We start from the raw sequence: 16051 nt of genomic DNA on the forward strand, positions 1-16051 counted from the left end.
TTTGTTTGCCTATATCTACCTGTCCCCTTGTGCCATCCTGCAGACCACATCTGATCTCTGTTTAAAATTCATCCGTGCCCTGGAGTTCCTGTCCTAGCTCAGCAGAAACGAATCTGACTAGTATCCATGAGGACGAAGTTTCAATCCCTGGCCTTGCTCAGTGTTGCTATGAGCTGTGGTGCAGGTTGCATATGTGGCTTGGATCTGACATTGCTGTGCTGTAGGCTGGCAGCTACAGCTCCGATTCAACCCTTAACCTGGGAACCTCTTTATGCTGCAGGTGCAGCCCTAAAAAGGCAAAAAATAAATTGATTCATGCCCTTAGGAACTGACTTTCTAGACTCATTTCCAGGTCGTCTCCCCATGTGTCCTCATGGCATTTCCCCTCTTTAGACCTTGAGGTCCAGGAGAGCAAGGTTACCTCCTTTAACTGAATTTTCCGTAGCATCTTTGGTAACACAGGGCACACAGCATGTGGGGCCTAGATGTCTGTGGATTCTAGTTCCTTTGTTCACTGTCATAATCAGCACGGCCCTGGCTCCCTTTGCTGATGGCCTGGCAGAACCAGCCACACAAAGTGTAATCAACTAAAGGAAGAAAGTTTATTCTGGAGGCGTAGAATTTTAATGTCTTTTTGCCTTTAAGAACATGCAGTTTCTCTGGAGATTTAAATGTGCCAAAGAAATCAAAATTTCTTAAGTGTAGGCTAAGGAAAAACTACTTATTATTTTCCCCACCAAGTGAAAATTGTGTCATTTTTATTTTCTTCTTGACTAGAAAATGTCTCTCTAATAAAACTCATGTTTTTCTCAAAGTTTTTTTCTCCAAAAGGATGATTTCATCCCGCTGGGCTAGAGAGCTTTGTTAAGTATAACAATAAAATACACAAAGAAAAAACACAACAATTTGCACATCAGGAAATGTTAAATGTTTTCAACAAATGGTTATCAGGGAATGTTATTCCATAATCAAAACTTTTCCTGTTTGATGATTATGCCAGGGGGAAAAATCATGTGATGCCAGTTATAAAGTCTTATAAAAAAGCATTTTTATGATGGGATATATTTATTCGAAAAAAATCCATTATAAGTACCATGAGATAAATTAAAATTGCCCAGAATCTTACCTTAAAAAAAAGTTTTTTATTCATATTTAAAAATTTTTATTTTTTGCGTTTTTAGGGCTGCACCCACAGCACCTGAAGGTTCCCAGGCTAGGGGTTGATTCGGAGCTACAGCTGCTGTCCTACACCACAGCCACAGCCACAGCCACACCAGATCCATAACCCACTGAGTGGAGGCCAGGGATTGAACCTGCATCCTCATGAATACTAGTTGGATTCGTTTCTGCTGAGCCCCATGGGAACTCCTATTATTCACATTTAAATCTAAATTTAAATGCTTCTCCATTTTACCTTCCTCTGTTGCAAGAGTTTTACAGTTTTCATATTGATTTTTGTATTTGATTTTGTAACTGGCCACATTACTAAACTCTAGAATTTCTAAAAGTTTTTCAGTTTATGTTCTTGGGTTTTTAAGGTAAATTTCAGTCATCCCAAAAGTAAAAGCAACTAAGGTGGTGTTTGTCCAAGAGATTCAGAAAAGCTCAAATTCTGCTGCTTGACCTGCTTTCCTCTAATGTCCCCAAGAAAAGTACACACACACACACACACACAGAGCAAGGCAAGTGATTATTATTATTGTTTGATGACTTGCCCTGTGCTCTAATGAACTCAAGCAGCTTAAGCTACATCATTAAATTATATATGCCTCTGTGACAGAACCAAAAGAGGCTATAAGACTAGTCCACGGAGTTCCCATCGTGGCGCAATGGAAACGAATCTGACTAGGAACCATGAGGTTGCAGGTTCAATCCCTGGCGTCGCTCAGTGGGTTAAGGATCTGGCTTCGCCATGACCTGTGATGTAGATCTGCAGATGCGGTTCAGATCTGGTGTTGCTGTGGCTGTGGTATAGGCCGGCAGCTGCAGCTCTGATTGGACCCCTCACCTGGGAACGTCTGTATGCCTCAGGTGCAGACCTAAAAAGATTAAAAAGAGAAAAGAAAAAAAGAAAAGAAAACAGATCTAGTACAAAAGTGGAAGAGTTGGACTTAGGAGTTCATTCTCGGTAACAGAAGGAAATACAGATGTAAGTAAAATGGTTGGAATGTTTGTGTCTCCAAAGTTCATATGTTGAAATCCTAACCCCCAAGGTGATTGTATTAGGAGCTGAGGCCTCTGGGAAGTAATTAGGTCAAGAGGATGGAGCCTTCCTGAATGGGATTAGTGCCCTTATAAAAGGGACCCCAGAGGGTTCTCCTCCCTCTTTTCCGCCGTGTGAGAATACAATGAGAAGATGGCAGTCTGCAAGCTGGAAGGAAGTCCTCACCAGAACCCAAACAACCTGGCACCCTCTAAGAACTGTGAGAAATGATTTCTTGTTGCTTATAGATCACCTAGTCTATGGTACTTAGTTAAAGCAGCCAGAACTAACTAAGGCAGTAGGTAAACTTGACAGATGTGATGGGAATTTTAATGTGTAAATAGTGACCTACAGTGTCTCAGAGCACAGCTTTCTAAAGACTTTAGCAATCCTGTCAAGTCAATAGATTATATTATCCAAAAGTTTTTGAAAGGGAACTTACACATGATCTATCACCTTTCGCTCCTGCTTTTAATTTTGAACTCCCTGGGGAAAACTGTTGGTCCCAAATAAAATAAAAATACTTAATGCAACACATTCTTTTGTGTGAAGATCTAAAAAGCAACAGTTTTAATTTCTGGGAAAATACTCACAATTTTTGACAAATAATAATAAAATGTTTTTGTTAATCGTCAGGATTCTGTGGGAACACAGTGTAAGGAATGAATGAACTTTAGCTCTCCCTAATGTGGAAAACGTGAAATGTGCAAGGCAGTTAGATCTGGCCTTGGGATGGAAGTGACTCTTGGAATCTGAGTTACCTTAGCCACGAACTGAGGATCATTTCTGCCTTACAGGACTTCTGTGAGCTCCAAATGAGATAATATAGATAAAGCTACTGGTATGAAACAGGTGCTCAAAAAATTGCAGCTATCATTATTAAATCTATAATGAGCTTTTTCAGAGAACAGACAAATTAATGGGTAAATTTTCTCCACTTATAAAATATATCTGGGGGAAACAGACCAGGCACATGGGACCTCTCTGAACTATCCTTGCAGCTTCATGTGAATCTATAGTTACTTTAAAAAGTTAAAAAGAATTCCTTGGACTTGGCTCTCTATGAGAAGTACCTGTATTGCTGAAACTCAGCTTCCGCTCACCAATGCTGAATAGAAACGCAGAGTTGCTACAGAGTTTTGGGTGAAGGAGAAAAAAAATAGCTTTTATTGCTTTGCCAGGCAAAGGAGGCCACAGCAGGCCAATGCCTTAAAGACTGTGCCCTCCTTTGGGGAAGAACTGAAGAGAGTTGGATAGCATAAAGGGAGAAAAGCAGGGTTTCAGATAAGAATCAGGGTTGGGGCAAACATGCATTCTTTCTTTTGGGGAATCGCAGCCACTGAGGTTGGTGTCAGGAGTTGTCATTGTAATCCTGGTGGTGGTCTTCTGGGTCATGGCAATACTTAGGAAAAGGGTGTATTGATCAGAGATTAGAACAAACCAGAAAAGTTCCTGAAAAACATCATGTGATGATAATCTTTACCCCACAGGCAATTGCACTCAGGGCGCCTCATCTATAGCTTATAGGTGATGGTATTTAGGGTGCAATCAAATGAGGAAGAAGCAAAAGGAAGGGCTCCAAGCTATTGAGTTTTAAAGCTGCTGAGTTTCTAAAAGAAGCATAAGGAATATAACTTTCTCTTAGGTGCATGAGATGCCTATGTCATTATGTGTATCCCTTGAGGGGGGACAAGGATACTGCTCCAGGGCTGTACTATTGTTGCTCGACTATTCCTCTGTTGTCTTTGCATCTCCTCTCTTCCCCATCAGCAACTTGGAACTCAGGGAAGGCCATGGAGGCTGAATGAGGCCCATTTCCTACAAACAAGAAATGGAGGACATAGAAAGGCTATAGTGCCCAGGAGCCCCATAGGGCCCTGCTCAGTCACACCTGTACCTTTCCATCTTGTTCAGTGGCATTGTTATCACGCATTTGCTAGATAATGAAATCCTGCCATTTGTTTTATGATTGGAATGGTGCGTTGGTAAGAGCATTTAAACTACGATTCCAAGGACTTGAAACAACTTACTTCACAATCAGGGCAGCTATAAAAAGAGGATTGATACTTAATCTCTCTCAGCTCTGTGACTTTTCTAAGTTTGATGGGACAAAGCAAGAGTTAATGCAAAGAAACATAAATTACCAAGATTTGCTAAATATCTCATGTTAAAAGTGACTAAACAATAAACTTGTACCTACTGCATAGTATGACAACATTTACTTACTGCACAGTGTAATGTAAAGGTAAAACAAAATATATACATTTCAATATTAACTTAAAATGGTAAATAAACCCAAATTATTATATTTAAAAACACTACATAGATTCAAAACACGTGGTGAAATCGGATGCCTGCCTATAGAGCTGATGGTACTTTAGGGAAGTGGTGTTGAAATGAAAAAGCTTATGGGAATTCCCTTGGTGGTGCAGCAGGTTAAGGATCCTGCTTTGTCTCTGCTGTGGCTTGGGTTGCTGTAGAGGGTAGGTTGGATCCCTGGCCTGGTGCAGAGGGTTAAGGATCCCATGTTGCCACAGCTGTGGCTTGGATTCAATCTTTGGCCCAGAAACTTTCGTACACGTGGGTGTGGCCACACACACACACACACACACACACAAATTCATAACGTAGTGAGATACAAGCATTGCAAATAACTGCTGTATAAAGAAAGTATGTTTAGTGATAATCCCACCTCATCTGAGTACTCTCTGTAGTCTGGCCATCTTCTCCCTTAGATAAATACTATTGAAGGAGTTCTTGCTAATAATCATTTTCAAATCAAAGCTCCAAGCTGTCCTTTCACTCATGGTTAATATAACAGTTTATATTAAAAGACTGAAGGCTGTTTCAAGGAGAAAGTTTGCTTTACATGGATGTAAGACTTTTGCCCTGCTAATACCCTATAAAATCAAAAAAATTATAAAATTATTGAAAATCATTAAAATTATTTTTAAAATTTTATATCCTACAAAATCCTTTTTGGGGCTCAGAGAACTATGCTCTCGTGACCTAAGTGTCTGCCAACTATAGCAGCAGCAATAAAAAGAGCTAGATATTCTGGAAGGATGCTTTTCCAAAGAAAGGACAAAAGCCAGACCAAACAAAAGACGGACATGGTCATCTGGGTTGAAATTGCAGTTATTCCATCCAGCTGTGGTACTTTTGGCAAATCATTTGAACGTTGAACCTCATTTAAAAGCCAATGTAAAAGCAATCAGCTTACTCCACAGGAACAACTAGTAACAATCAGGTGTGGAGCATTTTACCAAAACCCACTCCAGCCAACGTAGTGAAGTGTAAGAAATTAATGCTCATTATAAGCTGTGATGCATTTACTACAATCGACAAAGGCCAAGGAAAATGCTGTGAAATACAAGAAATTACTGCAAATTAATAAAGGGAGGGAGTAGTCGTTCCAGAAGTCCTTGGTCCCAAAGGAATTCACGTGACTACCCTCAGCACCCACCACTCGTTATTTTAGTCTTTGTATTAGGAAGGTACAGGACTTCAGCCCCACAATAGTGAGGGGAAAACAGGGATACCACGAGAAGAAATGATCCGAGCTCCCGATGGAAGGACCACCAGTGGAAAAGCTGGAAGAGACTGGGGCAGAACGATTGTAGAAAAGGTTGCCACTGCATCACGCGCGCCTCACCCTTCTGGGTCGGGCATCTCCAAATTCCCAAGCCTTAGGGGACCACAACCCTGGAGAAGATGGGGGTGTCCCTCAGGGGAACCCTAGGGAAAAAGGCAGAGATGGACCCAGCGGGGGAGGGGGTGTGAAGTCCTAGGGGTCCCCTGGGAGAGAAGAGGGAGTCGGCGAGAAAGCGGCGCGGGCGGCGGTGGGCGACGGAGCCGAGAGGAGGGGCTAGGCGCCGTCGCCCGCCCCCTCCCCTCCCCTCCCCTCGGGTGCGCTCTTTTCCTTTTCCCTCCCGCGCAGGGCACCCGAGCGCATCCCGCCGAGGCCGGGCCGCTGTAGGGGGAGGCGCCAACACGTCGCGGCTGCGGGCCCCCGACCTAACAGTAACAGGCGACCGAGGAGGCGACGCGGATGTGGCCCGGGCCTGCGATGAGGTGAGAAAATGGGGGGTGGCGTACTAAGTCCAGAAGGGGCGTCGGGCTAGAAGCGGCCCGCTCTCAGGTCCGGGGCGGCCCACCTCTCTCCCTCACCGCAGCCCGACCTCCGGGACGCGGCGACCGCAAGAAGTAACCTCTGGGGTGAGAGCCCCGCCCGAGTCGCAAGCCCAAGCGTCTCCGCGCGTGCGCAAATTGGCTGGAGGGGGCCTGGGCGCGGGGTTCTGGGGCGACACCCCCGCCCAGGCCAAGGGCCGAGGTGTCGCGGCGCGTGCGCAAACGCGCTGGCGGGGCCCAGGCGCACGGCTCCGGGATTGTACCCCGACCCGGGCCGAGGGGGTGCTGCGCCTGCGCGAGAGGCGGAGGGGCTACGCCGCGGGGAGGGTCGCGTGTGGTGTCTCCTCAGGGCTGTAGTCGGCCCGCAGGCTTCACCTCCTTCGGTCCCGGCGGCTGAGGTTCGTCTTGGGCACGAGGGAGGCTCCTGCCTCGGAGTTTCGCCCTCCTTTCCCACTCTCAGCCCCCCGTAGGCTGCTGTCTTCATTTCTGTCGGCTCCGCTCTAGTCTCTCGTCCTCAGCCCCCGGCTCGCTGAATTCATGACTGTGCCTTGGACTTTTGGTCCTGATTTCGAGGGATAGCGCAGAAGAGTTTAAGCTAGGAGGAGCTGTTTGGGAACTGCTGTGGAGGGATGGGGAGAAGTTGCTAAAATTCCTCGTTTTAGCCGGGAGATACTGCTCTGCTTAGCCCCGGAAATAGAGATTTTCAGACGCTGAAAACTTTACTAGTGCTCCGCCCTGGTCCAGAAAGAACTTCCTGCCAGAGTTGGAAAGCGAGGCTGGAGCGAACTTTTTGCTTTTGTTCTTTGGGACATTACATAAAATGTCGAAACAGGTAGAGCCCAGGACTCTGGCAAAATGCATGTCGTAGAGTTGCCTGGTACCTTACTTGGCGACGTAGCCTTTGTCCGAGCTGAAGAGTGGTGGAATTCATAAACAGTGCTTTACAACGATGCTCCCCCCACCCCCCGACTCCGAAGTGACAGTCGCTGTTCAATTTTATTGAGTCTCTTGGCTTTGACCTCTCTAGTACTAAGTTCCTGCTTGGATTTACACTTTCCTGGGCAGGTGGTACTTGGTTAAGTCCGTTTCCAAACTCCTGGGGCTATTCTTGGAATGATTTTTAGCAGTGTTATTGCTGTGTGCCTTGTAATGTTATATCATGAGCTGGATATAGAAGATGCTGGGTGGTGGAATAGAAGAAGCATTTACTATCAGAAAATCGGAGTACTCTAGGTGAAATGTAATCTCTGTTTCCCAGGGCACTAGGCAATATGTGCATGTTATTAAGTAGTAGGTAAAGGCAAGTGGAAGGATACATTCTTGCATCCCCTGTGCCTACCAGCAAGCCTTAACTGCTGTTACTGGTTTACCAAGCGGGCCTTGATCCGTAGGCCTGTGCGGTTTCCTCTATGCTCAGAGTTCACTTTCCCCCTCTACCCATATCTGCGTAGCACCCAACTTCATTCAGGCTTCAAAACAATTGCCGTCACTTCAGAGGTGACTACTTCATCTAAAATAGCCACTGCTCTCCTCTCTCATGTCCAACCCTGCTCTATTTGGCTTTGTAGCACTGGCCACTGATATGATATATTTGTATGATCTGTCTCCCCCAGACTTAATCCCAAGTAATCATAGTAGCTCAGTAGATATTTGTCAGCTGTATAAATGAAATTGGAATTTGACTCCAGAAATATTTTACCGAAGTCACAATATGGATTCATTCAAGAAAGATTAATTGAGTGACTACTTTGTATTAGGTCGTGTTTAGGTGCTTTAGAATATGTCAGTGAACAAAAGAGACAAAGATCCCTTCCCTCTGGAGTGTACTGTCTAGCAAAGAGTGATTTACAGTATACACATTTAATTATTTGTTAGGAAGTTTTAAGCACTCTGAAAAAAATGAAAAAAGAGTAGAGTAAGGGGGCAGAGTAGAGGGGTGGGTTGCAATTTTAAACAGCGTGGTTATGGGGGCATGGAGGATAATCTGAAGGTTATGTTCATGATGGAGAACTGGTTTTTCAAGAGTTTATCTTTCTGGGAGACACTGTTTTTAACCATTCTATTTGTCTTTCGTAGGGCCCCACAGCATGTTTGTTGTGACAAACGTAACTGTCTTTTATAGTATATAAGTGCAAAAAAACTGTTTTTCCACATAGAGTTCATGTAATTCAGGATTTTACAGTTTAATGCGCCTCATGGAATGAAGGAACTGGGCTCTTGAATGGAAAAAATTAGCCAAAGAAATTGTACAGATGTTATTGCACTTTGCAATTGCTTCTTAATGTACCTCTGACTGGATGACTAGTGAATTTTCTAAGAGTGGTCGTTGCATTTGTTTATTTGAAACTGTGTTGAAGATATTCACCTGGTATGATGTCATCCTTTAAGGTACTAAAGTATTGCTCTTGGAGATTTCTGAGTGGACCCACAAGCCTAACCAAACTGCAGTCCACAATTAAAGGATACTTAGAAAAGTGGGCTGATGAGAGGAACAATTTTAGAAAGTAAAGTGTTTTTCCCTTTGGCTCCTTTACTTAAGTGGATTATAAAACGCTATGTTTAAATATCAAAAGTTATTCATCTAAAACTGTAGAGTACCCATGGGATTTGCTTGTGAGTTGAGAAGTTCGTCATATTTAATTTTGTTTTTATCACTTGGCTAAAGTGAAATTAAATGCCCCGAAGATGCTGCAGCTTTTGAGGTTTACCAGAGTTGACTTGCTATTAATCAAAATTGATCAGGAAAGAGATTTGAGATCAGGAATGGAGTTATCAGGGTTGCAGAATGACGTCAAGGACTCCTGTTCAAGGGTGAAGACGGAGGGCTATGTGGGGGTTTTTATTCAAAGGAGCAGCTAGCTTGCCTTCCTGAAAGGATCTTCATAGTGTCTTTCAGTGGAAGGATCCTTTTTGCTTTCGGTATCCAGAAAGAACATACGTCTCATTTACATGGTGATCCCATCTTAACGTGAAAGTGTCCAGGGAATTTAAGGCTTAATAGTTTTTTTTTCAGCATTAGTCTCACTTTGGAATGTGTGTCTTTATGTCTTTAGCCTTGCGAATCTAATCTTAGCTCATATCTAGTATGTTTATCTCCCCATGAAAGACTTTTGAGCTGGCAAATACCAGTGGGTGATACTGTGTGAGTAAATGATGAATTATGACCACATTATCATATGTTCTATATTATGCTGAGTGTATTTGACTGAAGAGTATAAACTGCAAGTGGGAATGAGCCAAGGCCAAGAGGGGCTACATGTTGTAGGAATATTTGTGTTGTGGGGCACAGATCTTTAACAACTAAGATTCTATTCAATAAGCATGTTAGGGGCTTTGAAAATGTATTAGTTCTGTAAGGATCTAAATTTCAAATGGATTTACAAATGTCTCAAGTAGCAGTTCATTTTAGCTAATACGACAGTCTACAACTGCATAGTTTATGTTGATTATTTTTCATATTTGAAAGTGACCCTTTTGCTGTGCTTGGCTGAAAAGACCAATGTTGATGAGTTCACTGATCTCTTCAAACTACATGCACCTTGGCTTTGAAGATCTGCTTGATCACTCTTGGCAAAATTTGGAAACCTTTTTACAATGAAATAAATCAAATAGCAACTGTGGAGTTCCCATTGTGGCTCAGTGGGTTAAGAACCTGACATAGTGTCTGTGAGGATGCAGGTTCAATCCCTGGCTTTGTTTGGTGGGTTAAGGATTTGGCATTGCCACAGGCTGTGGTGTAGGTTGCAGATGTGGCTCTGATCCAGGGTGGTTGTGGCTAGGCTTCCGCTGCTTCTCTGATTCAACCCCTGGCACAGGAACTTCCGTATGTGCAGGTCCCCAGCCTTAAAAAGAAAAAAAATAAATAAATAACAGCCGTTTCTGGGTTCCATAGGTCAGTTTGCTGTTTATCATTAAGATGTGGCAGTATCATCTCCTTTGAGGTTGTGGTTTAGTTTTAGTTGTGCTTTTGGCTTTTTAGTTTTGCTCATCCTGTTTATAATTGCCCCACTTTAGTTAGCAGCTGTGTAGGTATCTTACTGTTGTCATTGACTTAGGATATCTAACTCAAGTGGAGGTAAATTATACCTAAAACCTTTTTCTGCAAGTGGTAATTGGGATATGTTTAATTACTTTATGTTACATGTATACATATTTATATTATTTCTTACCTCAGATGACACCATTTAAAGATTCAGTTAAGCATGTAGGTGGGAACCATCATTATCCCATTGACATTTACTTGGTCTGTAGCTCATTAGCACACTGATAGGGTAAACTGTGTTGGTGTCCTAAAAGACACTGGTTTTCTTTCATGTCCTATCTCTTTCATTATAAAATCTTTATTAACTGTGTTGCCCAGATGGGAAACTTTGTTAAAAGCATTGAGTTCTGTATTGCAAGAAGACTTTTTAATAAACTTATTGAAACATCTTAAGCATAGCTTTAGAGTTGACCTCATATTAAGTCGGATTTTAAAAATACATGACATTGGGATTTCTCTGAAAAATTTCCTATTTTTTTCACTTTTTCTTCTAAGATGACTTTTAGCTAACAGATACCAGCATTTAGAAGCTTCTAATTAGTTGCAAAATGCCAGTTTCTATGGAAAATGCATTTGCTTATAGATACAGTGTGTTGACTTAATGAGCTCTTAAGGCCCACATTACCACTGTGTTGGGGTAGTGTTGACACAAGCGCCTGTGAGCAGCTGGGTATGCTTTTGCTCCACTTTTTTTTTTCCTTTTGATGTATTTGTTTTCAGTTTAGTGCCTGCTGCAGGTACTAAATCGGTTTTGTTGAATGAGGTAGGCACATGAATGTCCTATAATCAGTTTAACTCATTTAGGTTGGAGGTATTATCAAGTAATGTGACACATTGTAGTATTAGCAAACACACTGATTAATACTGATTATTTTACCAATAATAACATGTAGAGACTGCCTGTTAAATGCTTTGTACAGGGAAATGAATTATTTGACCTGTTCTTCAAGAGCATTAGGAATGGCTATGTTATCATGTTCAATTATTGAAAGACTGTCTTTTTTTTTTTTTTTTTTAAGGACCACACCCATGCCATATGGAGGTTCCCAGGCTGGGGGTCTAATCAGAGCTACAGCTGCTGGCCTACACCACAGCAACACAGGATCAGAGCCGCATCTGCAACCTATACCGCAGCGCATCACAACGCCAGTTCCTTCACCCACTGAGTGAGTCCAGGGATCGAACCCACAACTTCATGGTTCCTAGTCAGATTTGTTTCCACTGTGCCATGATGGGAACTCCCGAAAAACTGTTTTCTTGTCCACAAATCTTTACCTATGTAGTTAATTAAGAATGTAGGGAAAACCTCAAAATACAACATGTAAGAAAAATTTATCTGCCCCAAATGGGGATAATTTGGAAATAAATCATTGGACTATACAAGTTTAGGAAAATAGCCAAAATAGGAAATGTCATGCAAAAGATCACCTAGTTGATATATATTTGGTTTCAAAAATTACTCTTGTAAGAACATGGAACATTGGCTCTTGAGGGTCTCCAGTTTGGACTCTCTAAAGGCAGAGGTCAGTGGCAGGAGTTTCTGACTGGAGAAGGTACTTATTCTTCCATTTCTTTTTTTTTTTTTTTTTTCTCGTTGGAGTATAGTTGACTCACAATGTTGTATTAGTTTCAGGTGTACAGCAAATTGAATCAGTCATGCATGTAAATATATATCCATTCTTTTTTTCCCCGTATAGGTTATTATAGACTATTGAGTTGATTTTCATGTGCTATACAGTAGGTTTTGGTTAATCATCTGTTTTATACAGCAGTATGTTTGTGTTATTCCCACCCTCCCGATTCTTCCCTCCCTCCAGTTGTTTCACCTATGGTAACATAAGATTGGTTTTGAAATCTTTTGTTTGTTTTTTAAGTACGTTAAATTTTATATCATTTTTATTAGATTTTACATGTAAGTGAGAAAATATCTTTCTCTGTCTGAATTACTTCACTTAGTATGATTATCTCTAGGCCCACCCATGTTTCTGACAATATTTGGGGTTTTTTTGGCTGAATAATATTCCATTGTATATATGTACCACATCCTCTTATCCATTCCTGTGTCAGTGGGCATTTTGGTTGCTTCCGTGTCTTGGTGACTATAAACAGTGTTGCAGTGAACATTGGGGTGCATGTATCTTTTCAAATTAGAGTTTTCTGTGGATATATGCCCAGTGAGATTGCTGGATCATATGGTAGTTCTTTTTTTTAGTTTTTTTAAGGTTGTTTTTTGCATATTATTTTATTTTTTATTAATTTTTTAATGAAAGTGTTGTTGATTTATAATGTTTCTTCAATTTCTATTGTGCAGTAAAGTGACTCAATCATACACAGTTCCCTGTACTATACCGTAGGACCCCACTGCCCATCTAGTCCAAATGTAACAGTTCACATCCACCAACCCTAACTCCGTCCATTCCACTCCCTCTCCACTCCCCCTTGCAACCACAAGTCTCCTTTCCTTGGCCAGGATCTATTTCTGTTTTGTAGATAAAATCATTTGTGGCATATTTTAGATTCCACAAGTATGTGATATCATATGGTATTTGTCTTTCTCTTTCTTAGTATGATTATCTCTAGGCCCATCCATGTTTCTGACATTATTTGTTTTTTTTTTGGCTGAATAGTATTCCATTGTATATATGTACCAGTCTTCTTAATCCCTTCTTCAGTCAGTGTACATTTAGGTCATTTCCATGTTTTGGCTTTTGTGAATAGTGCAGTGATGAACATGGGGGTGCATGTATCTTTTTAAATGAATGTTTTGCCTGGATATATTCCCAGGAGTTCAGTTGCTGGATTATATGGTAGTTAAAATGCTGTGAAGAACATTCTTGGTAATTTGTTAGGAATTGCATTAAATCTGTAGATTGCCTTGGGTAGTACAGTCACTTTGACAGTATTGACTCTTCCAGTCCAAGAGCATGGTATATCTTTCCATCTGTTTGTGTCATCTGTGATTTCTTTCCCTTTTTTTTTTTTTTTTTTTTTTTTTGCTTTTTAGGGCCATATCTGTGGCATGTGGAAGTTCCTAGGCTGGGGGTTGAATTGGAGCTACAGCTGCTGGCTTATGCCACAGCAACACAGGATCTGAGCCACGTCTGTGACCTCCATCACAACTCATCACAAGGCCAGATCCCTGACCCACTGAGCAAGGCCAGGGATTGAACCTGCATCCTTATGGGTAGTAGTCAGATTCATTTCCATTGCGACACAATGGGAACTCCTCAACTTTGATTTCTTTCATCAGTGTCTTATAGTTTTCAGAGTATAGGTCTTTTGTTTCTCTAGGTAGGTTTATTCCTAGATATTTTATTCTTTTTGATGGAATGGTAATAGGATGGTTTTCCTGATTTCTCTTTCTGATCTATCATTGTTAGTATATAAAAATGCAATTGATTTCTGTGTATTAATTTTGCATTCTGCAACTTTGCCAGATTCATCGATGAGTTGTAGCAGTTGTCTGGTAGTGGCTTTAGGATTTTCTTAGTATATCATCTGCAAAGAAATGGTTTTAGTTATTCTTTTCCAATTTGGATTCCTTTTATATCTTGTATGATTGTCATTGCCAGGACTTCCAAAACTATGTTGAGTAACAGTGGTGAAAGCGGCCATCCTTGTCTTGTTCCTAATCTTGGTGGAAATGTTTCAGTTTTTTTCCATTGAGAATGATGTTAGTTGTGGGTTTGTCATATATGGCTTTTATTAAGTCGATGTAGGTTCCCTATGTGCCCACTTTCTGGAGACTTTTTATCAGAAATGGATGTTGAGTTTTGTCAAAAGCTTTTTCTGCTTCTCTTGAGATGATCATATATGGTTTTTATTTTTCGGTTTGATGTGGTTTTATTTTTCAGTTTGTTGATCAGTCAGTTGTGTATCACACCGATTGATTTGTGAATACTGAAAAATCCTTGGGTCACTGGGATAAATCCCACCTGATCATGGTGCATGATCCTTTTAATATATATTCGGTTTGCTGGTATTTTGTTGAGGATTTTTACACCTATCAGTGGTATTGGCCTGTAATTTTCTTTTTGCGGTTTCCTTGTCTGGTTTTGGTATCAGGGTGATGGTAGTCTTATAGAATCAGTGTGGGAGTGTTCCTTCTTCTGCTATTTTTTTGGAGGAGTTTCAGAAGAATAAGTGTGAACTATTCTCTGAAGTTTGGATAGAATTTGCCTGTGTAGCCATCAGGTCCTGGACTTTGGTTTTTTGGAAGTTTTTAAGTCACATTTTCAATCAGTATTTGTGATTGGTCTATTCATATTTTCAGTTTCTTCCTGGTTCAGTCTTGGTAGGTTGTACCTTTGTAAGAATCTGTCCATTTCTTCTAGGTTGTCTATTTTATTGGCATATAGCTGCTCGTAGTAGTCTCTCATGAATACTTGGTATTTCTGTGTTGTCTGTTGTAATTTCTCCTTTTTCATTTCTAATTTTATTGATTTGAGCCCTCTCCCTTTTTTTCTTTATGAGTCTGGCTAAAGGTTTATCAATTTTATTGATCTTTCCCAAGAATCAGCTTTTGGTTTCATTGATCTTCTCCATTGTTTTCTTTGTCTCTATGTCATTTATTTCTGCTCTGATCTTTATAATTTCTTTTCTTCTACTAATTTTGGGCTTTGTCTACCTTCTCTAGTTAGTCTAGGAGTAAGTTTAAGTTGTCTATTTGAGCTTTTTCTTATTTCCCGAGATAAAATTGTATTGCTATAAACTTCCCTCTCAGAACTGCTTTTGAAATGTCCCATAGGTTTTAGAATTTTTTATCTACATTGTTATTTGTCTCTAAGTATCTTTTGATTTCCTCTTTGATTTCTTCAATGATCCATTGGTTGTTCAGTAGTATACTGTTTAGTTTTCAGGAGTTTGTGTTTTTTGCTGTTTTTTCCTTGTAGTTATTTCTAGTCTAATTGCATTGTTGTCAGAGAAAATGCTTGAAATAATTTCAACTTTTTGAAAGTTACTAAGGCTTGGGAGTTCTCATCGTGGCTCAGTGGTTAATAAATCCAACTGGGAACAATGAGATTGCAGGTTCAATCCCTGACCTCGCTCAGTGGGTTAAGGATCTGGCATTGCCGTGAGCTGTGTTGTGGTGTAGGTCACAAATACTGCTGGGATCCCACGTTGCTGTGGCTCTGGTGTAGGCCAGTGGCTACAGCTCCAGTGAGACCCCTAGCCTGGGAACCTCCATATACTGCAGGTGTGGCCCTAAAAAGACCAAAAGACACCCCCCCCCAAAAAAAAAAGTTGCTAAGGCTTGATCTGTGTGGCTCATGATGTGATTTATCCTGGAGAATGTTCCACGTGCACTTGAGAAGAATGTATATTCTGCTGCTTGGGGGTGGAATGTTCTATAAATGTCAGTTAAGTCTCTCTGGTCTAGGGTGTCATTTAAGGCCTGTGTTTCCTTGTTGATTTTCTGTCTGGATAATCTGTCCATTGATGTAAGTGGGGTGTTAGAGTTCCCACTGTTATTGTATGACTGTCTATTTCTCCTTTTATGGCTGTAGCAGTTGCCTTATACATTGTGATGCTGCTATGTTGGGTGCATATATATTTACAATTGTTACATCTTCCTAGATTGGTCCTTCGATCATTGTGTAGTGTCTGTCTTTATCTCTTGTACCCTCTTTTATTTTATTTATTTATTTATTTTTTACTTCTTTTTTTCTTTTACC

General features: G+C 41.1%; 1 protein-coding gene across 13 annotated transcripts in view; it reads left to right on the forward strand.

The window, feature by feature from the left end:
• Nucleotides 1–5695: 5695 nt before the first annotated feature.
• Nucleotides 5696–16051, forward strand: part of RCBTB2 (RCC1 and BTB domain containing protein 2) — a 76504-nt gene continuing 66148 nt past the window's right edge. For 7 of the 13 annotated variants that reach the window (XM_047755797.1, XM_047755795.1, XM_047755794.1 and 4 more), the window contains exon 1: nucleotides 5701–6277. The gene's annotated coding sequence lies outside the window, so the exon portion shown is untranslated. Of the gene's footprint in view, nucleotides 6278–6598; nucleotides 6733–16051 lie in introns of those variants that run through there. The other 6 variants (XR_007131388.1, XM_047755807.1, XM_047755804.1 and 3 more) reach the window with 6 other exon arrangements.

This window comes from Phacochoerus africanus, chromosome 13, assembly GCF_016906955.1.
Source record: "Phacochoerus africanus isolate WHEZ1 chromosome 13, ROS_Pafr_v1, whole genome shotgun sequence".
NCBI classification, from domain to species: Eukaryota; Metazoa; Chordata; class Mammalia; order Artiodactyla; family Suidae; genus Phacochoerus; species Phacochoerus africanus.